The sequence below is a fragment of the Notolabrus celidotus genome, chromosome 12 (genome assembly GCF_009762535.1).
Source record: "Notolabrus celidotus isolate fNotCel1 chromosome 12, fNotCel1.pri, whole genome shotgun sequence".
Classification (NCBI taxonomy): Eukaryota; Metazoa; Chordata; class Actinopteri; order Labriformes; family Labridae; genus Notolabrus; species Notolabrus celidotus.
This window is the reverse complement of record NC_048283.1, coordinates 2,845,830-2,870,076: the sequence shown is the minus strand read 5'-3', so window position 1 is coordinate 2,870,076 and position 24,247 is coordinate 2,845,830. Positions and strand designations below refer to the sequence as shown.

At 42.7% G+C, this 24,247-nt stretch overlaps 1 protein-coding gene across 3 annotated transcripts in view; it reads right to left on the bottom strand.

The window, feature by feature from the left end:
* sema6e (sema domain, transmembrane domain (TM), and cytoplasmic domain, (semaphorin) 6E) overlaps positions 1 to 24,247 on the bottom strand; it is a 314,886-nt gene that overhangs the window by 158,642 nt on the left and 131,997 nt on the right. For all 3 annotated transcript variants that reach the window (XM_034698572.1, XM_034698571.1, XM_034698573.1), the window contains exon 3: positions 15,699 to 15,864. The gene's annotated coding sequence lies outside the window, so the exon portion shown is untranslated. The remainder of the gene's footprint in view (positions 1 to 15,698; positions 15,865 to 24,247) is intronic.

The window sequence follows — 24,247 nt, the reverse complement described above, 5'->3', positions numbered from 1 at the left end:
GGGGGTGAAACTTTTCATAACACTGCAATTTCGAGGATTTTAAGATTATGAGTTTTCCATTATGAGAGGCACAGCTGACTTGATTGACAAGCGGGAACACTGTAGCTGTTGGCGAGGAGGCTCAAACCCCGCCTCTTTATGTCACACTAGCTCAACAGAAGTTATGTTGAGCTCAACATTTCCAATATGGCTGCCGCCAACGATTGGCTTCAAAACAGCGCTTCAGAAACAGATGGATGACGTCACAGATACTGCGTCCATTATTTATTAAAGTCTATGGTAAAGACACATTCATTTAGAAGTACAGTAAAATTTGGTGTTTACATTGGTAATACCTGTTTTTTCATCTAAAAAGTGGGCTGCCACTGATATACCAGTGCCACCAGTAAACCTGAATAAAATGCAGAGAGAAGCACTTTATTTTGTAGCAGAAGAACAAGACACAAACCACTGCTTAACTGCACAAAACATGCTGCAATACATAGCAGGCCAGCAGCGCCATCAATCAATCAATCAATCTTTATTTGTATAGCGCCAAATCACAACAAACGTTACCTCAAGACGCTTTTACAAACATAGGAAGTCTAGACCACTCTGTCAAATTATGAACAGAGACCCAACTTCAAGACAGGGTAAGACTCAGTCTGACCCCACCTTAATCCACCATTAGCATTGCACATCGCAGTATTTAGCTAGTTACAGTGGTGAGGAAAAACTTCCTTTTAACAGGCAGAAACCTCCAGCAGGACCAGACTCATGTTAGACAGCCATCATGCCTCGACTGAGTTGGGTCTGGAAAGACAGATAGAGGGGAGTAAGAGAGAGAGGTGATAGTGATGAGACGAGTAGTAGAAGCTGTTGCCGCTGGAGTCCAGATCGTCCGCAGCAGGAGGACGTCTACGGCAGCTCAGAGGAACCTACGAGACAAGGGAGCTCAGGGACTCCAGAAAGGTCTATGGTTAGTAACTTTAATGGGACAGGGAGAGTTAAAGTAAGTGATGAAGGGGTTGGGGGGAAGGGGGTGAGCTAGGATCCCAGTGTGTCAGTGTGCCAGTTCCCCCAGCAGTCTAAGCCTATAGCAGCATAACAAAAGCTGGTCCAAGCCTGATCCAGCTCTAACTATAAGCTTTATCAAAAAGGAAAGTTTGAAGCCTACTCTTAAAAGTGGAGAGGGTGTCTGCCTCCCGGACCCTGACTGGTAGATGATTCCAAAGGAGAGGGGCCTGATAACTAAAGGCCATCCCTTCACAGCTTTTCTACCTTGTTAGGTAATTATGGAATAGCATTAAAGTTGGGGTTGGTAGTCAGATTTACCGTAGATACACTGAGACAGAGTCCTGAGGAAATGCTACATTCAAATTCATGCTAGTTTTCCGTGACTACCAACCCAAACCCTATGGAGTGCTGCTTTCACTGTAAAGACTCCTCAGCTAAGACAAAAAGTGACCAGAGGAGGATGATAGCATGATTCTAGGTGAATTGGTCCCATGCAGCAGGTCTCTACCTCATAACTATCAATATTACTGTTGGATGAGCTACTGTAGCTAGCAGGACTGTAAACTCCACATGGGGAAAACAGATGGAGCTAGAAGCTGCACATAAACTGCATGTTGAGGACTTCTCTGAAAACAATGGAAATCATAATGCAGGAAGACAGCTTGAACCCTTTCCCCTCTGAGAGCTCCCCAAAGCTGGCCGTGCCTTATTTACCACTGTGACTGATATTCCAGATTTAACGGTAGTTGTTCCAGTGAGTAATATACGGACTTTAAGACTACAACAGTGTAAGAATAATGAGCACTCTGAAGCCGTTTTACGACAGAAGGATCCACGTCCATCTCCAGATTGGCCAGAAAAAGAAAAGAAAGAAGACAAGAAACAGAAAACAGAGGAGAATAATTCCAGTTGGCGAACACGTGCAGCGAGGCAGTGTCGAGCTGACAAGTGCAAACAGCCGAGAGCTAAAAAACAGAGATCCTTCTCCTTCCCAGGCAGCTATTTTGGACCCCAGCCAGCTGTCCAAATAGATCAATTTTAAGGCCCAACAGAAGTTATCTAAAGGGTGAAACTGACAGAACTTTAATGGGCAAATATTAGAACTTTATTCTAATTGAATTAATTTGGGTTCTGCCCTCCAAGTAAACATTATTCAATGGAACAGATCATTTGCATAAATTAAGCTTAATTCAGACCAAACAGAAAATAAGATTCACCAGTTTTTGACCTTTACATGTTTTGCAGACTAAAATGCATTAACTGTTGACCCGGCGCTCATTTGAATTGTAATAACAAACAGCATGGAGGGCTTCCTAGCTCCCACCTTCACTGACCCCACCCTCATTATCCAAATTCACTAAGTGTCTTCAACTCAGGAGGGGAATACATTTGCTTACAAACTAGATTCAGTCAAGGTTTAGGTAAAAAGCCCACTTCCACAGCACCTCAGTTTTAGTTCTGCTGTCTAGTGTTGTAGTACTAAAGACCACTTATTTAAGCTCTCTCTGTCTTGTCTCGGTCTCGGACTGGGCGAACTCCATATTTTATATCAAGACTGGTTGAGACCACCACTGATGCACTCTGTGTCCCTGTCATTACTGTGATAAGAGAGAACCCCACTTTCTCAATTCATTCATTTTTCTCAATCATCAAAAACAAAAATTAAACTAACGATGACAAAACAAAACTTAATGAGTCAAAACTCTCTCACAGCGCGTCAAAAGAAAGGCAACAAAGAAGAAAACAAACCTTGTTTGTTGCTGTCAATTGTATTTAAAGCAAACTTAAATTAAATAAACATAAGTCTTTTATTTTGTTAACTCTCATCATGATGATTTTTTATTGATATATATGGTCTTGGTCCTGTCTCAGTCTTGCCCTGCCTTGGTCTTGGTCTTGACTCGGTCTTTATCCCTAAATGTCTTGGTCTTGGTATTGACTCGGTCTTTATCCCTAAATGTCTTGGTCTTGGTATTGACTCGGTCTTTATCCCTAAATGGCTTGGTCTTATCTTGACTCTTTCTTTATCCCTAAATGTCTTGGTCTTGGTCTTGACTCTGTCTTTATCTCTAAATGGCTTGGTCTTGGTCTTGACTCGGTCTTTATCTCTAAATGTCTTGGTCTTGGTCTTGACTCTGTCCTTATCTCTAAATGTCTTGGTCTTGACTCTGTCTTTATCTCTAAATGTCTTGGTCTTGGTATTGACTTGGTCTTTATCTCTAAATGTCTTGGTCTTGGCTCGGTCTTTATCTCTAAATGTCTTGGTCTTGGTCTTGGTCTTGACTCGGTCTTTATCCCTAAACGTCTTGGTCTTGGTCTTGACTCTGTCTTTATCTCTAAATGTCTTGGTCTTGGTCTTGACTCGGTCTTTATCCCTAAACGTCTTGGTCTTGGTCTTGACTCTGTCTTTATCTCTAAATGTCTTGCTCTTGGTCTTGACTCGGTCTTTATCCCTAAACGTCTTGGTCTTATCTTGACTCTGTCTTTATCCCTAAATGTCTTGGTCTTGGTCTTGACTCAGTCTTTATCTCTAAATGTCTTGGTCTTGTCTTGGTCTTGGTCAGTGTTAATTTTGGCAGCAATTTTAGATTTAGTATTAGTCTTTAGATGAAAGTGCCTTTTAGTTATAGTCACATTTTAGTCTTTTCAGCCCTTTATAGTTTTAGTCTAGTTTTAGTTGACGGAAACTCAAAACATTATTGTCTTTGGTTTTTGCTGAAACATCTTCACTCTTTAAATAATTCATGTAGTCGATCAGATATCGGTATCAGGGTTGTACCAAGTGTTAAAACTGTCAACACTCCTTTGACACTTTAGCTTGTGTAATATCTTAAGTTAAATAATTCAGCCTGGCCCTAAAAAAAAGTAAAAAGAAAACATTCTCTCTGTGACCACTGTGACTGTATTTTGATTCTCTTGATTCACAGAGAAATGCCATTCAAAGGCTGTATTGCACATTTACGACGGTCCTTGAATGCACCTGCAGCGACAGGCGCACTTGACAGACAGTCAGTTCACGGCACTCTGAAATGCATCTTCATCTTTGATGACGAGGAGTTGATCCAAACTTACTAAATGTGTCTGATGTTTCACCAAACTGGAATAAATCAAGCTGTAGACGCAGAGCTTTTTAATGAAGAGGAGACAGATGCATGGAGGTGAGGTAGAGCTGGTTCATAAAGCACACCTGCTGCAGGTAGAGACCAAGCTAACACTGAGCCCCTCAGATAATAACTCAGCCTGTCACAGGAAGGCATCTTTTTTATTTCTAAAGATTAGACACACAGCGGGGGGAACATGGATTCTTAATGTCCGATGGTCCGCCACTAAAGTTTCTTGGTGCACTCTGGTCTCAGACATGTCTTGGTCCTGGTTGTCGTGCTCTTGACTACAACACTACTGTGCAGAGAGGCTGTGGCCATGCTTGCTGACACTGTGGAAGCAGTTTTTGCTCTTTTAGAGGGATTTCTCCCCCATTAGAGGGATGATTTATTTAAACTCAGCTGCAGATTTGTTTTTGCACTCCTGTGTTCTGGGAGCTTTTCTGTTTTTCTATGAATACGGCGAATGTAAACACAGGCTCGGGTTCTGGGGAGCGAGGCCTGCAGACTGTTTGTGCTGACAGTGAATGAGCTGTTATCACAAACAGAGGGCTGTTTTTCTCCTCGCAGCTTGCTCTCTGTGCTCGCACTATTACATTTTTTGTGTGTTCTTGCAACACACTGGCCCCTGTCCAGCATCTCAGAGTGGCTAATAGCATGTGGACATCTCATAAAAACGCTGCATGCTGTGAAAGGTTTGAGCATTGTTTTGCTAAGCTGGCTAGTTTGACTAGCCGGGGAAGTTGCATGACTTTAGTTTTCCCATGTGAGAGTAATTAGCCGCCGATGAAGATGAAAGTCAGCAGAAAGTTTCTCTGAAGTTTGAATATTAGTCTGAAAGGCATGTTGAGGGAAGTCGATATGTTTCTCTGTGTGGACATCGAGCTCATCAGATTCATGCTGAGCTCAAACAGTGATCAATAACAAAATGATTCTTCTCACTGCTCCAGAGGAAAATCCTGAAAGGGTGTCGAGCATTTGACAACTTTGCTTTTTGTGCTTTCTGGGGTTTTTTTCTTCTCCTTCTTTTTGATCTTTTTCTCTGAGGTGCGGCATGACTCCCACACAGATGACTCTGCAGATGCCTGTTAGGAAGGCAGGGAACACATCTCATCTGCAGATCGATATCCCCTGCTTAGGGCTCGCAGGTTCATGGAATATTAAGAGACCGTGGGAAAGTTATCCCCTCACGTTCCAGGTGAGGAGGGCTAAAGCCGGCAATTATCCAAACCTGCTGCCTGCAGAGCAAATGTAGGTTTTTAATGGAAGGGACTCAGATCCATCTAGAAACCTCCTTCATTTAAAAAAACATGGATTTTTTTTACGGTGGTGCAGTGGGTAGCACTGTTGCCTCACAGCTAGAAGGTTCCTGGTTCGAATCCCCCGCCGGGCGGGTGCCTTCCTGTGTGGAGTTTGCATGTTCTCCCCGTGCATGCGTGGGTTCTCTCCGGGTTCTCCGGCTTCCTCCCACAATCCAAAAACATGCTCAGGTTGATTGATCACTCTAAATTGCCCGTAGGTGTGAGTGTGTGCATGAATGGTTGTCTGTCTCTCTGTGTTAGCCCTGTGATAGGTTGGCAACCTGTCCAGGGTGTACCCTGCCTTCCGCCCGAAGCCAGCTGGGATAGGCTCCCGCCCCCCGTGACCCCTAACGGGATAAGCGGTCAAGATAATGAATGGATGGATGGATGGATGGATTTTTTTTAAATAATCGGATCCATGTGGGGTCATATGTGACCAGGTTTCTCCTGTAAATCATTATCAGCATTATGTGCTGCTTTAGTCTTCTGTCTGTTTGCCTTTCTAGGTAATAGAGAGGCATCAGTATTGATTACAGGCCTTATTATTAACAGTAAGATCTCCTCACAGCAGCTTTGATATATTAATGTGTGTACATACTGTTAAAAAGGGTCTTTGTGAGAACTGCACTCAATGAGTTCTGTTGAGACCAAAGATCAGTTTGAACCAGGGGTACCCAAAGTGTGGGTTGGGACCCCCTTGAGGGTTGCCAGACACAAATGCAGGGTTGTGAGATGTCTTCCAGAATGTTTTTTTTTTCTTAGAATTATCTAGAAATATTACATTTTACCCATTATAGTAACAAATATCAACAAAAATAGTAGCTAAACTTGAAATAAAACCTTGAAAATAGAAAATGTAATGAGTTTTCTGCCTTTCTTTGTTGCCAGATGACTCCTAAGTTTAGGGTTAGTGAACAGTTAATTATCAAAAGCATCAGTAGCAGCAGGTTAATTCATAACGGCACAGGAAACACAGACACATGCTCATATAGGTAGGGTCATTTTCTGCAGACCAGCTAAATGAAGCCACATTAAATCACTTATAGGGACAGTGGGGATCAAGAGTCTTTGGCATCTGTATTTTGGGAGTCGCGGGCCAAAAAGTTTGGGAACCCCTGGTTTAAACCATAGACTGTATAAATAATGGGCGTAGTATCCCTGACATCACCCATTGGTAATGCTGAACTCAACCAAGCTTAGTGTGAGGTAAAGAGGCGGGGTTTTGAGCCTCCTAGCCAACAGCTATGTGTTCCTGCCTGTCAATCAAGTCAGTCATGTCCTTATTTGGGCAAAACTCGTAATCTCAATATCTTCTGAACCGTCGCGTTAGAAAAAAATTCACCCCCGTACAGTGTGTGCCGATAGAGAAATTAGCTCTTTAGACTTGAACTGTTTTTTGAACCAGGCTGTAAAAATGTTTATTAAAACGGTGACCGGGCCTTTTCAATCAGAGCTCCAAGTTTGTGGAACTCCCTGCTACTGACAATTAGACAGTCCAAAACCTTAACTGCTTTTAAATCCTCACTAAAAACATTTTTTATATAAGAAGGCATTTCTCCACCCCTAATTCTTGAATTTACTCTGCATTCAGATGTCTTGTTCTGCTTCTGTCTTTTTCCTCCCCCCTGTTTGCACCGTTTTCTATGCTTTGTAATTCTCTGCTTTTCTTTGTTGTGAAGCACTTATTATTATTATTATTATTATTATTATTATTATTATTATATTATTAATGCTGTAAAGATTGTCTTCTTTGAATGGGTGTGTATGTGATTTCCATTGTTCTTGATGAATTGCAGTTTATAACACTTCCTCATGGGCTTCATATTTTGAGACTGGAGGTTGCCGCTTGGTTAAAACTCACTTCAGCCCTCAAGCTCAACTTTTGAACCTTCACAAAGACAAATGTGACACAGCTAGTCTTTTTCAGCCTGTCATGCTCTCTGATAAAATGGTCAACAGATCCAACGTCAGCCTGTAAAGCTCTTCGTGTTTGTCGCCCTTCAGTAAAATCCATCTCCTGGTTTTGATTTCTCCTTCCTGTGAGCCTCCTCGTCACCGCCCCACATGTTCCCAGCTTACATGGGTGTATTTTTAAAAAATCCCTGCCAGACGCAGCTGTAAAAGAAAACCCAACTGGGGAATATTTTCACATCCCTGGGACTCAGCGTAACGAGCAGTGCCAGTCCTGTCAGTCGAAGTATGATCTCACCAGAAGTCATGTTGCAATGAAAGAAAGAAAAAAAGAAAACACCCATGGGGAATAGTTGAGCCGGAGCAAATCCTCATGGGTAAACATTGCAAAGACAGCAGCTCTGTAAATAGAGCAGCCTGCTTACACATACATCCTGCTGACATGTACAGTGCGTCACTGATGGTATGTGTCTATGTAGTATAGGCTCAGAGAGTCCCAGCAGCCTGCTATTAGTCTGAGCTCTGTCTCTTTGTCAAATCCCTCAGCATCCCTCCGTCTCTTAGAGCTGAGCCGAGCACGGAGCCTCTGACAGTCGGCCAGATCTGCCGCACACATCAGTGATACTAATGGGGATGGAAGGCTGATGTAGGGTGGCACGTGTGTCAGAGTTCGCCGGGGTGTGTGCTCTGCACCCAAAGTCGGGATGACACACGTGGAGCATGTGTGTTTGCTCTGCGGCACCGAGATCAATTCGGGTCTCTGCAGCAAATGGCATGACAACCAGTCTCCTCCCCGTCGCCATCTGCCTCCTCTGTGCCAATTTGTCACAGCACATCCGAGTGTGGCCGTGCCCTCATTTAACATTGAGGGAGAGCAAGAAGACTCAGGGAGGAACATAAGGGAGAGAAGGAAAGGAGGAGAAAATAAGGGCACTGACAAAGACTGCAGCCCACGGGGAGAAACAGCACGAGGGAGAAAGAGAGAGGTCAACTGGAGTTTATCAGAGGGCAAAGACAACATATACACGGGGGCATCCTGGAGGCTCTGCAGGCTCAGGTAATAACCACACACCTACAACCTCACTGGATTCAAATCACATGCCTCACTCTGCCAGTCTTTCTCATCTGAGCTTTTTCATTCAAAGATAGAAAACACCAAAAATGTATTGTAGGGGAAAAAAACGACACAAGCAAACAGAGACAGCTGCAGTCTCAGTGTGGCACAGATTTAGAGGAATGCTTCCTTAATTTGGTAGCAGAAAAAACAGGTGCTTAAACCGAGTTCCTGCAGAGAGGTGGTGGGGAGCAGAACAGGGTGATTGTGTTAATAAAAAACTCTGAAAAACAAGCAATAGAATTTACAAAATACAGCCCTGTGAAGACAGATCTCCTGCAGTTAGCTGCGTGAGGAAATTGTGAGAGTAATCATACTTAAAATGATCTAAAATCAAAGTCCTAACAGCGAGAGCATTTAGTCGTTTTGCATTAAAAAAAAAAAACCAAGGCTTGTGTCTTTGCGTCATCCTGCTGCATGGTCCTTGATGACAACATCACTTCATGTGCAGTGAAGTCGTGTTGTGAAAACGTGAAGGCGGCAAGGGGAAGCCTTGATCTGGCCGTGGGACGTTGTTGTGTGATAATCCTGTTTCAACACGACTGAAATAAAAACCGTAATAACAGCAGCATGAGCAAAATGATTTCTGTAGCCATTAGGTTGGATTGGTTTTAGGAATATTCAACATTTAAAGATACTCCAGGAAATAAAAACACAGAAAGCAAGAAACAACGTGTTTGCATCGTGTTAAGATGCAAGAAGACAGACAAATAAATCAGGTAGTAAAAATAAGTATTATGCATCGCCAAACTCAAATAAATTTTAAGCACGTTAGACCTTGAAAAAGTCATCCACGCCTCCATATCATCATTTACTGCAACTCCTTGTGCTTCGGTAACACTCATACTTCATTATCTCACCTTCAAGTAGTCCAAAATGTAACAGCTAGGATTCTGACAAGGTCAAAAAAAGAGAGACCACATAACCCCAGATCTTTCCTCTCTACAATGGCTTCCGGTCAGTTACAGACTCCATTTCAAAATCCTTCTGTTCATATATAAAGCACTACATGGAACGACTGCAGAAAAAATCATCGGTGTCGACCTGCACCCCCCATCCAGGACTTGTACCGGTTCCGGGCCAGGAAACGGGCAGGTAGCATCACCGCTGACCCCTCACACCCTGGACACAGATTCTTCAAACTCCTCCCCCTCCTGCAGGCGCTACAGATCACTGTGCGCCGAAACAACCCGCCATAAGAACAGTTTCTTCCCCCAGGCTGTCACTCTGATGAACACTAAACCATAACAGTGTCATACCTGTTGGATCAATACTCTCTGTAAATATACATGTTGATACACAATGCAACAATTCTCCAAGCAGAATATTTGTAGGTCTTATTCTTATGCCTTGTACAAAGAGAGCACAGTTTACCAAAGTCAAATTCCTTGTGTGTTCAAGCATACCTGGCCAATAAAGCTGATTCTGATTCTGGTTCTGATTCTGACATGGTTTGGCCCCCTCTTAGATATCAGAACTCCTGTCTCCATGTCACTCTGTCAGAACGCTAAGATCTTCTTACCAAAACTTCCTGTCTGTCCGAATATCAAGGACAAAGAGCTTTGGGGACAGGGCCTTCTCTATCTGTGCCCCAAAAACTGTGGAATTCTCTTCCTCCCCCCACTATCCGGTTCTCCCCCTTTGTCAAGACTTTTAAAAGTCGTCTTAAAGGTGACATATCATGCCAAATGGACTTTATAATGGTTCTCTACCTGAAATATGTGTCCCTGTCTACAAACCCCCCGAAAATGAAAAGAATCCATTCTGCCCCTGTTCTGATTTCTCCACCTTTCTGTAAATGTGTGCTGAAACCAGCCATTTCAGTTTTCAGTGTTTTTCATACGTCACAACGCCAGAGCTCGGAGCTTGTTCAGCCCATAGACTGTATAAAATACAACTCAACCCCTCCTCCGTTTTTCATTCCCTGCACACATGTGTGCTAACAAGGAGCTTAGGAGGGAGGCATGCTAGTTGTAGGCTGTCTTAATAAACACAAAGGTCGGTTTTACTCCCCACGTCTGCAGATTTGAAGATCTAGTGGATGATTTTTATTTTCCATGGATAAGTGCTAGCGCTAGTTAGCATAGCCACATAGCTACATGTTTGTAGCTGTGTACCAAGACACACATCTACATAATGATAAATAAAACAACAAGAAACACTAAATCTGTGACCAATGGTTCAGAAAGGTCCTGCTGCAGGCGCCTCTCCGTCAGGATCAGATTCTGGATCAGATTCAGAGGGTTGAAGTAACGCGGGTCTGTGAGCAGCCGTGTATATTCAGCCAACATGTAAACATTAGATCAACGTGCTGAAGAGCCGAGGCCACATCCACTTCCTGAGGGGGCGTGGTCAGAGAGCTCATTCTCATTTAAAGGCACAGACACAGAAAACAGCCTGTTCTGAGCAGGGCTGAAGAAGAGGGTTTTCTAGGCAGACCAAAATCTGATTTCAAAGTGTTTTTTTGAGCATAAACTTTAAAGACATGTTTTGGGGACCTCTTAGACCAATATATGTTGATGAAAAAGAGCCTAATATGTCACCTTTAAAACACACTTTTATTCATTACCTTTTAACTTCCCCTAACCACCCTGGCTCAGATGCTTCACTGCACTGTTAATCGTCTTTCTTGTTTTGTGTTACCTCATTTGCTCTTTGTTTTCCCCATTCTCTGCTGTAAAGCACTTTGGATCAACCCTGTTGTGTGTACAGTGCTTATAAATAAAGTTTATTGCCTTTGATTTAATTTGATGAAATGAAATATCAAAAGGCTTATGTGCTCTGGTTGCACGAGTGATAATATTTAAAACACTTAATTACTAAGACTTCAAATATTTCAAGGAATGTTTCATGAGTAAATGTTAAACATGGTTGTAAACAAGTCCAACTTATGAGCTTTTCATGACAATATTTCCAAACTTTCATCTCATATTAAAGTTAATGAAGTGACATCATCTTTTAATTTAGCTTCAAAGGTCTCAGAGATAAAAAAGAAGCCACAAAATGACACAACAATAAATCAAATTCACAATGTCCTCACTGTCACATACTTACAATTGTAAAAAGCTTTGGATACAAGAAGGCACGCCATTAAAGCTTGATATATTAATCATCACTGAGTTGCTCAGAATAAGACAGAGGGCAGGTTTACAAAGATCTCTCTGATGTTTTGGTTTCGGAGCACAAAGATGTCTTTTGTTATTCCTCTGTTAAGAATGTGGAGGCCATGAACAAGTATTCGTACATCCAAAATATGCATCAAGCTATGCTAACGAACACAGTGCCTGCATTGTCAAGTGAGTGGGAGACAAGATATGAGAGCTATGCCACTCACTCACTCACTCACTTTCTGCCTCCATCTCTCTCTCTCTCACATTTTTGGCACGATAACACCTCGATTCAACTCAGTGGTCTGATCATGTTTCACGCCTGTGCGCCTGCATTGACTGCCGTCCTGTCCCATTTCACCCCCCTTTGATACGTCTTTGTTTCATCAATAATGACAGGCAGAAAGCGGCTGTCCACACCGGGGGCCCCCCTCATGCCACCGCGGTGCCAGCAATGCAGTTCAACACCTCGCTCCTATATCCTCCACTGTCTTAACAAACCGCCGTGTATTGTTCCCCCCCCCCCCCCTGCTGTCAGCAGGGAGCCATGCAAAGTGGTGGGCTTCCATTCACTTTGACTGATGCACAATACTCCATAATGGCCCCCGTGTTGAACATATGCACAGCCAGCCAAAAGAGGGATCACAGCACAATGGTGACACTTTGAAAAGGAAGGAACGCATAAAAAGATGGCCCCGACGTGAGCGTTTGTGCTGTCACATTGCTGCAAATAAGAGCTCATGGGGGACAATGCCCCCCCCTGCAAGCGCTGCAAAAAACAATGTGTTTCTGTTGCATGAAGTACGTCTACTTGGTTATTTGTCTACCTGGGTGAGTGAGGTCGAGCAGTGATTGAAAGCTCTCAAGAGTCTTTCTGCCACTTTGGAAAAACACTTGAGAATCATGACCTGCGCTGGCTCATACAATCAGGTGCGGCTGTAATAGGGGAAAGCTATTAACCTGCAGACAGTTTCCTCTCCATTACTGAGGCCAATCTGAGTCTCAGAGGGTGTGAACCTGGAAATGTAGTGTGCAGATATGTCATTATTTGCTGCATTCATCGTAGTGACCCAGAGTATTGTGTGAAATATCTTACATGAGTGTGTGAGTGTGGGGGGAAAATAACACGGGGAGTGAACTTATTAAAGTATGATAAGTAGCCTGAAGCTGGCTCAGATTGATTTCAGGATTATGCTGTCTGATTTGTCTGATCCATAGACTGCATAAATAGTGGATGTAGTATCTGTGATGTCATCCATCTGTTTCTGAAGCGCTGTTTTGAAGCCAATCTTTGTTGGCAGCCATATTGGAAATGCTGAACTCAACCTAACTGCTGTTGAGTGAGTGTGGCGTAATGAGGCGGGCTTTGAGCCTCCTCGCCAACAGCTACAGTGTTCCCGCCTGTCAATCAAGTCAGCTGCTGTGCCTCTCATTGGAAGACTCGTAATCTCAATATCTTTGAAATTGCTGCGTTATGAAAAAATTCACCCCCCGTACAGTGTGTGCCGATCAAGAAATGAGCTATCCAGACTACACTTGTTTTTTGAACCAGGCTGTAAACATGTTTATTTCTGCAGTAAAGATCTTTTTTTTTAATTGGTGTGTGTCGTGGAATTTTCATAGTCTTATATATATGTATGTAAGAGTGTTGAACTCTTGTATTCTTCCAGTCTAAGTGTCAGGGGCAGAGTAACGTCTCCTATGTCAGCTGTGGCTACTGGAGGGGATAGATGAGACAGAGTCAGTGTAGTAATCAAGGTCTCTCCCTCTGTTCCTGTCTTTATCTGTATGTTGTGACCGACTTACTGTCTCCATACTAGAGCACAGCTCTTCTTCCCAATTGTTTTGTTTCCTATTGTCCAAATATGGGTATCTAACTGTAGTGTCGTCTTTGGGGGGAGTAAAGGTACATGCCTGGGGATTTGTCTGACAGAACTAACTTGGCATTGCGCTGCACTCCCCTGCCCGTGTACTGTTATGTTATTTATCCTTGGCCAAGTTCTACATATACTATTTCAACGTAAGCCGTCAGAGTCTAATGAGTCTTCTGTGTCCAGTGTCCAGTTTATTTATGAATGCCATCACAGTGTGTATGTGGTTTCTGGTACTTCCAGATCACACCTCCAGTGGATCCTCCACGAACTTCAGTTTTTAGCACTTCCTCATTAGACTCATATTTTTAGACTGGAGGGTTGCCGCTTGGTCTGATACTAAAGCTTTTGCTCAACATGTTTGCAGAAGAGGAATGCTAACTGCATTAAATAGCAATAGAAGAAGAAAACATCAATGACAGGTGCAGCACTGTGAGATTTGGAAACAGAAAAAAATGCAGAGACTGTGTATGGCTGTAAAACATAAACATGCAGACCACGCCGCTGCGTCATAAACACCAGCACAAAGGTCGAGACCGACGCTCGACAGCAGCCCCTCTCTCTGATACTGGTTAACACTGCTGCCATACAAACGGACCGTTAACAGGATGGATGTCCAGCGGAGCGTTTACTTTTAGTGTCCACACCTGCAGCGCACACAGTGGAGTGTTGTGTGAGGCGCTGTTGTCTCTACTTCTCCTGTCAGAGCCGCTGTCAGAGAGGCCGGACACGCAAACACAGACTTTAAGACCCAAATCACAAACACTGAGATTGGATGACAGACTTTTCAGTTGATGCTCACAGAAACACACAATATAGATGCCAGTGCTTTGGCTTGAAACTTGAATCCAATGCAAAGCACCCCTATACTCTACATCTCTCTTAGGGTTAAAGAGCTTCACATTTCAGCTCCTTATTTTAATGTTCAAAGCCAACTGAACAAAATCTACTTAGCACAAAACAGCATTACAGATATCCTCCTCAGAAGATGCAAAAGACCACAGAAAGAGGAAAACTAGGGAGGAAATTGGAGTAACATTCATCATTCATTCATGCTCTGATCTCTCTGAATGAATGCTCTATTTGTTCTGAATCGGCTGAATGTGTCAGTCAGAAGCTGTTTGCTAAATGTGCAGCAGCATAATATGCAAGTTGTTCTTGTTGTCAGACTTAAAGCAAATCTAAAAAGGTGTTATTGAAGAGGTTATTAAAGGTGCATTTCGGCGGAGCTCGTCGGTGTTTCGGTTTAAACAGCGACCCTGTTAACTGGAGACTCTCAGCCGGATGCATTAAATATCTGATGAGGATATTTTGAAATCTTAATAAAAACTAAACTAGTTTGCATTCCCAGGAACTCCCTCTGTGTTTCAACAGCTGTGTAAACTCCACAAACACTGACATGTTCAGCTGAAGGGCTCCAGTTTACAGGGTCACTTTTAAAATCGGAACACCGGGAGGAGAGATGCATTCATGGTGGGGCTGAGAGAAGACTACTGTTACAAGCTGCTAAATCAAGAGAATCACAGCTTCTTCTTTTGAAAAGTACACACACATACAAAAAAGATAGAACAAATAAAAACTAATGAAAGAAAGAGAAATCAAGAGAATCACAGATGTGTGTGATGTTATTGTGGACGGAGGGCGGAATAAAAACACTGCGGTTAATCTACCAATCAGACATGTTCAGCATTGCAGGCTCTGCCCCCTGAAAGTCCCGGGACCTTTGAAAAGTACTACCCGAGAGCAGAGGCTTTTTAGAGGGGGAGATTATCTACCCCTGAACTAAATTTAGACCCTGGGTCCACCAGTTGAAAACGCCTTAAGAATTCCAATGTGACAGAATGTAGGTGAAGTAGGTTTCATATTTCCAAAGTCATTAAATGGATCCAGCGCTGATTGAAAGTGTTATATAAATTTGAATTCACACAGCCCACTGCTTACTTCAGGTATCTGTGTTTGACATTAATGATTCCTGACAGAGTTGGAAACATTAGAGCTCTTTAAAAAACACATTTCCATATTCCAAGTGTTTTTTAAAAGTGCTCTGTTTCAGCGTCTCTTATTCGTGTCACCGGTGGTCACTGTTAGAGCCTCCCTCTCTCACGGGGAGGATATGAAACAGAGTCATTGACTTTGTCATGAACAAATTCTATAATTAAACAGAGAGTACTTTGAGATACTGTGTTGATCCCTGACTGATAAGACAAGTGTACTAATGAGATCTACAAGAAAACAAATCAACAGAATAACAGTCCAAGCTCAAAATAGCTGAACAGAGGAACTAGAAGTGAACTTACAGACAGGCTTCGTCACGTCCAATGATGCACTAATCCACCGATCTTTAGCTCCTCCTACTTCTCTCAGAAGGTGACCGCAGCAGGGCGGGTCTAGGAGGTGAGGATTTTGAAGATGGGGTGGTTGAAACCTCGTTTTAAGATTCGCTTCAGTCTTCAGACAAACTTCCTGTAAGAGAAAAACAAAGACAACAAACATGAGACGGGACAACACGAGAGGAACAGCTGCTCTGCAAACACATGGCTAAACAACCTCCAGGGTTTTTTTGCTTGAACGGGGCCACTGACCCTCAGAACCCTCATGAAGGGGAGGTCTACGAGCGCTTAGTGTAATCTCTTCAGTCATTCCGCTGTCATAACATCACAGCAACACACGCAGGGAGGCCGTGAGAGAAGCCAGATGTGCAAGGCTGTGAGCAAACATGGCGGAGGAAGATGCCTCAAAATGTTTTCTTCTTAATAAATACTGTCAATGTGTGTTTCTGTGTTTTAATACCCAATGCATGTCTTCGTGTTATGTGACTTCTCCATGATTTAAGGATGCATTTGTGTTGGAGTTTCTTTATTCAGACAACAAACAGACGAGCCATGAGTTCTTCATTATGCAGTTTCCGTGTACAAAGAGTCACCCACACTGTGTGTGTTCATGTTGAGAGTCAGCAATCTTTCTGCACACCACATGCATCACGTGGTTCAACCTACGCTTGTGGTAAACTCTCATCCAAAACATACAACATGGAGGAATTACAGCGTGGAGTGAAGGACTGATGGCAGCTCTGGATTCAAGCTGTACAGAGAAATAAAGGGCTGAAGTAAACTCTTGAAAGCAGCAGTGGAATAGTCCTATATGGGACTTCCACCAGATCCGTGTCCGGTCCGTCTCTGATCTGCTGCTGTCCTGCTCTGTGCTCTCTTGTCCGTCAACTACCAATGGTTGCATTTTTGGAACTTAGCAAGGAGCAGGACCGCCGGACAGCTGGAGTCATGTGACCGAGGTTTTCCCGTGGCAATCAATGAATAGAGGATTCTCCTCCTCCTCCTCTCCTCATCCACATTGTCTTTATGGTCCCCTGAAAACCTCTGACCTGTTGACTCCAGGCCTTCCTCAGCTCAAAATTACATTGAGTGTTTTATTCTGAAAATGAACCGGATGTTTTCATTTTGTTTTGGTGAAACCTGACTTCCTGTCCCGCTCCATCTGCTCTGTTGAGCTTGATGCATCGTGCTCCGGCATCCAGCAGAAACAGAAGTCTTGCATATCTGATCCATTGCCGGACCAGAGACACAGCCAGAATGCAACAGAGCGGATCCAGTGGAAGTTAACACATTGACTAGAATAGAAATCAGATCCGGCGCTGTGACGAATTGGAGACAGACCAGACACAGATCTGGTGGAATTTGGCCGTTTGTGTAGATATCATCCTGCTAACTAGTCCTCACTATTTCTGGCCCGTCTTGTTGCAGATTTCCAGCTTTTCTTTTAAACCAAGGCCCTGAAGGTCTGAATGACTTATAGGTTCATTAAATGTGGAGTTGCCTCAGAGGATGGATTCAGACGGCGGGCAGGAAGCAGACTGTGATGTAATAGAAATGCAGGGTAAACCTTTCTGTCAAGGTAAGATACTTATTTTGAACCAAGAGGAGTCTTTAAAGCAACCAGACTCCATCAACAAAACTGTTATTTCACCTCAAAGTGCTGCAAAAAAAAATCACTGAATTTTCTAAATGTTATATTTTTGAGCATTTTTGTCTTTAATGGATAGGACAGTTGAAGAGAGGCAGGAAATGTGGGGAGTAGAGAGAGGGGGAAGACATGCAGCGAATGGTCAAACAGAGATCATTTTCCAGGACATTTTCAATGATGATCAAGCTGGTATGACAGTCTAAATTTAGTTCCTAAATAGTCTAATGTGTTCCTCTCAGTGGAAGTCTACATTGAAAGATGTGTAGTGTATGGCTATCGATGAAATCATCTCTTACATGCTTAAAAAACGATGGCAAATTGATTATAGAACAATGCAACCACAGATGTACAGCAAGTAACAATGATGGACAACTCTCATCTCAGATTTCTCTTTTCTCAAAAAATATAAAATGACTTTAGTAAAAAACAAAAGAGTCAGCAAAGGAATCTGGAAGCTGCCTTACTGAAATAATAGCATTGCTTTGTATATGGGGCGCATGCTTAGACCGCTTGGCCAAAGGCGCCCCCAATCACTGAATTTTCTGAACCACTAAAATGTCTCTGAAGAAATTATTCAGCATCTTAAACCTGCAATGATTATTTCACATATGGCTCCAACTAACAACTACCGGTTGACTAGAAATATCATTACTGGGGGCCGGCTCTTAACAAGCCCCCAACAGAAGACCACAATCAACACATTACAGAATTAACGACCCATGAACTTCCTGGAAACACACACACACGCACACAAACTCCCGCACACACACAGGTTATTTCTAATGATCATGGTGACTAATAGCATGTGTTCCATGGATTTTCTGCAGCCAGGCTAACCCCCCTTTTTTCTTTTTTCAGCCACACACAAGTGAGAAAGAGGGGAGTATGTGGAGAGGGGGGGTTGGTTGTGACCACAGAGTGATTCCTCACATCCTATTGCTGTGTAGAAAGCCTGCAGCTCACTGACTCACTCTCACAGCAGATGAGCTGCATTTCTTTCACAATCCCTCCTGAATAAAGCAGCTGACTGCAGCTGCTGTGAGCTCAACACCAGCGCCGACTCCCATCGTGGCTTCATAAAAACCACTGAAGGCCTGTAAATACTTAACAACCCCAAGCCTTCTGCAAATTAAGCAGAGCCGTGTGTGTGACAGCGTCGGCACGCAGGCTCACGGAATATAACCTGCGTGGTGTGAAGACGGACGAGGTGTGTGGAGCTGCAGTCACACACCGAGGCTGGTTAGTGGACAGGTTATGGCTGCTGCGCCAAAATGACTCCAGGTCTTAGTCATGGGAAGCGGTCTAGTGGAGTGAAGAGGGTGATGTCAACTCTGAAGTTGCATTTAAAGATTAATAGGCTCCATTACACAAACCTCTGACCGCTTACTTCCACCTTCCCACACATTGGTCACATTGTGGACAGGCCACAGCTGTTTTTCTTGTCAAACACCATCACTGTCATCTCGGCTGTGACACAAGGTCAAAATCAATATCACACTGCTGATAAGAGTTTCTTCTCGAGGTAAAAATCTCACTCAGGATTCTGTCAGAAGAATTGGATTTGGCAGCTCAACATTAAACTTTGACTATTCTGTCTTTTTGTTCAGTTTAGTGTAACCTCACACTCCAACGTGTTTTACCTTCAAACTGTGGGTTCAACAGAGCAGTTATTTTGGATTACGGCATGCGCTCTGACACAACAGACAGGCTGTATATCCAGAATGATGTGCAGCTACTAGCACACAAATTGGATGAAGTAGCGTTAGTGGACACAGCAGGAGGCCCTTGTGACCAAAGGGACTTTACCACTGAACTATGTACGTTTGAACCGGTGGACCCAGGGTCTAAATTTAGTTCAGGGGGAGATATTCTCCCCCTTAAAAAGCCTCTGCTCTGGGGTAGTACTTTTCAAAGGTCCCGGGACTTTCTGGTGCAATGCTGAACGTGTCTGATTGGTAGATTAACCGCAGTGTTTTTATTCCGCCCGCCGTCCACAATAACATCACACACATCTGTGATTCACTTGATTTCTCTTTCTTTCATTAGTTTTTATTTGTTCTATCTTTTTTGTATGTGTGTGTTCTTTTCAAAAGAAGAAGCTGTGATTCTCTTGATTTAGCAGCTTGTAACAGTAGTCTTCTCTCAGCCCCACCGTGAATGCGTCTCATCCTGGTGTTCCGGTTTGAAGAGTGACCCTGTAAACTGGAGACCTTTAGCTGAACGTGTCAGTGTTTGTTGAGTTTACACAGCTGTTGAAACACAGAGGGAGTTCCTGGGAATGCAAACTAGTTTAGTTTTTATTAAGATTTCAAAAAATCCTCATCAGATATTTAATGATCGTCTAAAGACGTTTATGAGGGATGCATCCTGCTGAGAGTCTCCAGTTAACAGGGTCGCTGTTTAAACCAAAACACCGGCTGATCTCTGCCATGGCTTTTTGAGTTCAAAAGGATTTTAAAGCCGTGTTGAAACGTCTTTGCTACTCGCGCTTATCTCCTCTCACGTGTTGATTCATTTATTGCTTTTTCCATGTTTTTAAACACAGGCTCAAAATTTTCAAATTTGTTCATGTTTTTCTGCTTTTTGAGCACCATTTCAAAATTGAGGAAAATTATTTTTTTTCGACAGGCTCCGAGTCAACTTTATTGTCGAATTTATTTTTGTCCCAAAAAAAAAAAAAATCATATTTTTTTTTTCGATTTTTTTTTTCAAATTTTTTTTCAAAATTTAGTTTCAATTTTTTTTTTTTTCAAATTTTTTTTTTTTCAATTTTTTTTATCAAACTTTTTTTCAATTTTTTTTTTCAAATTTTTGTTTCTCAATTTTTTTTTCAAATTTTTTTTTGTAAATATTTTTTTTTAAATATTAGTAAAAAAAAATTTTCAAATTTTTTTTGTCAATTTTTTTATTCAAAAGGATTTCAAAGCCGTGTTTAAACGTCTTTGCTACTCGCGCTTATCTCCTCTCACGTGTTGATTCAGTGAATCCATCTGTGATGAAATATAGCACCATCTAAAACAGCGCCAGCTGAGTCTCTTCATGCTAACAGGCTAACTGTTGTGTTGCTCATAATGATACCTGCCTGTCCGTCTGCTTCTATGGTGTCATCTGTGATGAATGGCATTCCTCTTTGACTTACTGCCCTCTACTGGTCTTGTGGTGTAGTGCATTTACTTGTTTTTCCCTCCATACTTCACTGGCCTGATTTGCACAATCTACCCGGGACTTCAGTCCGCAGTCGAAACGCAGACAACAATGGGGGCACAGGAACCTTTTAGTTAAAGTAGTTCTGGGGACTAAAAGACCCCAGAACTCTTGGTCGAAATGCACCTTATGTTAGACAGGTTTGTTTTATTCAGTCATCCCTCCACACTTCACACTCAGGGTAGTTTCCCATATCGATTTGAGCCGCTGAGATCAGCTGGTGTGAATGTTATTAAGCTCTGTAACTTCAGCTGCTCCATCTATTAGACTGGGTGCTCATATAACGCATGGGGGATGAGGGTAATGTTGCTGTGATTGTTTCACTGCCACACAGCGATCATTGTACCCTGGTGCTTAGTGGCATCCTATAATTTCTAATCTCATTTTCTGGAAATAGTCCCACAGAGAGGCCCCCTTATCCTGCCATAATAGTTTTGAGGTGAGCCTCATTAACCAAATGAGCTTTTTCAGAGCACAACATTGCCATTAACAGCACTCAAACGATCCCTCATCTCCTTCAAACACACACCAAGAGCTTCCCCGCAGACCTCACGTACCACCAAGACAACTTCTCGCTCTCTGGGTTTTTGATTCGGTTCAACCCTCCCTACGAGCAAACTTGGCAAAGTCCTTCCATTTCCTAAAACTACCCTAAAGCCCCCTCAACAGATTCATCCCACACAGACAATCCCATCTCCAAATCTCCACTCCTACTCCCCTGGATATTTCCCTGTGGGCCTCTCGGTGCTCACTGGGTTGTGGTAGTGATCAATGGCCCCTGGCTGCGGGCGTTGGGGGGGCCCTGGGCTCCAGGAATGGAGGTATTAATAATGCAAGGTCCAGGCCTGTCATATCCTCCATTAGCAGAGAGGAGGCGAGAGGCCCAACGGCTGATTGATTACTAATTAGATTAATTGCGTTCTTTTAGAAAGGAGGAGAATGTAATGGACTGGGGGTCTGGCATGTGTGAGGGTAGAGGAGCCCGGCCGGCTGAAATATATCCACGGAGGCAGTTTAAAAGAAGGTTTTCACAGATTAGAAATGCACGTTTCTCCTCTGGGATGAGTGTATGACTCAGGAAAGAACAGCCAGTGCGCTTTTGTAATAAACAAGAATTCAATCACAGTCCAGCTGACTACCTATTACTTGAAAAATGTCTGATAAATTGCTCAATTCTCTGCAGGCCTCTCTCTACAATGCACCTGTGTCCGACTAAAGAAAACAACTCAGTTGGACTGACCGCACTACAAACTGAGGGAAACACGGCTGTTATTCGCCGTTTCATTTAAACCCTCCTCTCGCACACGTTCCCATGTTGTGCACTTGTGTCTCGTTTGCTCCTGCTATCTAAATAACGTGACATAATAAGAGGAACTACTCCACAGATTGTGGGTGAGTGTGTTGTGATAACGTTTAACACAGACGTTTGTTAAAGGCTGCAGAGGTGTTGGGAGATTGAGTTCCACTTAATCTGCTCTCCGTCTTTTTGAGAGAATTAATGAAACATTCAATTTGTGGGAAACACATTCGAGGAAACTTTATTTATAGATGTAACAGACATTTTTCTTAGGATTTGCCTTTTCAATGCTTAAGTTTGGACGCCTGTCTTTTTATATATTGTCATATTGTCAACAGAGTCCTGATTATTTGATGGTTTTAACAATTACTGTGTGAGGTCTGTGCTCTTAAAATGTTAGGGTTGCATGTACACTACCAGTCAAAAGTTTGGACACACCTTCTCATGCAATGTTTTTTTATCTATTCTAATTATTTTCAACATTGTAGATTAACACTGAAGACATCAAAACTATGAAATAATCTGGTTTTGCCATAATCTGGATTACAACAGTAGTCAAATATAGGGCTATCCATTGTGTACTAACCCTACCTCTGAACAACACAACTGATGGTCTCAAACACATTAAGAAGGCAAGTCATTCTACAAATGAACTCTTGACAAGGCTCATGTTAATTAGAAAAACCATTCCAGGAGACCACTTCATGAAGCAGACTGAGAGAATACCAAGAGTGTGCAAAGCGGTCATGAAGGAAAAAGGGGGCTACTTTACAGAATCTAGAATATAAAACATATTCTGCTTTGTTTAACACTTTTTTGTAAATTAAATAATTCCATATGTGTTCTTTCACAGTTTTGATGTCTTCGGTATTAATCTACAGTGTTTACAATAATTTAAATAAATAAAAACCCTATAAATTTAAAATTGCAGATATTGAACGTGTTGAATATCTATAATTTCCTGATATGTGAGGGGAAACCCAGAGGACAGCTGAGCCCTGAGCTGTGGATTATCACATGGATCAGAATGATAGCCAATTAGGAAGTAAGCTGACTGAAGGCGGAAGCAAAACAAACACAGCCATGACAACAACAGCAAACATGAAGCATGAACAGCAGATGGACATTTAGAGGAGTTGAGGAGTGATTGCTATCTCAATGCATGCTCCAGGTAGCTCAGCATTTAGCAACATGTAGCTTGACAACCATCCTGTCATCAGCCATGTCTGTTTAGACCAATGGAAGATTTGCAAGATTTCCAGTTTTAAGACTGAGGACTCTGGTTGCTGGTGGATTAATCTGTTAGTGTGTGATATGCTGTGCCGGTCATATGTTGCTCTCAAGAGGCAACCTCCAGTCTCAAAATATGAAGCCCATGCGGGAGTGTTATAAACTGCAGTTCATTGAGGATCCACTTGAGGCTGGCTGCAGGAACACAGGAAACCACATACACACCCATTCAAAGAAGACGATCTTTACAGCAGAAATCAACATGTTTACAGCCTGGTTGAAAAAACATATACGCAGGGTGAATTTTTTTCAAACGTCTAGCCAGTTCAGAAGATATTAAGATGACAAGTTTTGCCCAAATTAGGACATGACTGACTTGATTGACAGGCGGGAACACATAGCTGTTGGCTAGGAGGCTCAAACCCCGCCTCTTTACCTCAGACTAACTTTGGTTGAGTTCAGCATTTCCAATATGGCTCCCACCCATGATTGGCTTCAAAACAGCTCTCAGGAACAGATGGGTGACGTCACCATTACTACATCCGTTATTTGTACAGTCTGTGGTGGGTTGAAGATCAAAAGGCTTTGGATTTACTCTTCTATGTTCACTTGAAGAGGAAAAAACTCCCACAGGACTCTGAAGTAAAACTGATACACAAATTCCTTTAATCCACGGTTTTGTTAAACAATCTTACTGGATGATTCAAAGTCAAGTTTTTCTAAACAATGAACTATACCATGGTGAAGAAACCATGTGGCTTGGTCCTTAAAGCTGGGGTTGGCAGTCTCAGAAAACCAGGATGAATTTGAATGTAGCATGTCCTCATGACCCCGTCTAACCCCTCCCCTCCTCCCTCGGAGCTCCTCCAAAACGACGCCCCCCCGCTCACATGCACGAGCGCCGCTGACTTGCGACCATATGATGGTGACTGATTCAAAACCGGTCCTCACCAAAACATTATCATAGTGAAAGTTAAAAACACAAACAAACATGGCTGCTGTTAGTACTCACAACTGTCATGCTAGCATTATCCAGTTGTACTGGTGACACGATATCAGGAGAAAAGTTATAACACATATATAATACTGTAACAGCTCTGCTGTTTGTTAAACCTGTTCAGTGTAGATGTTCTTAAT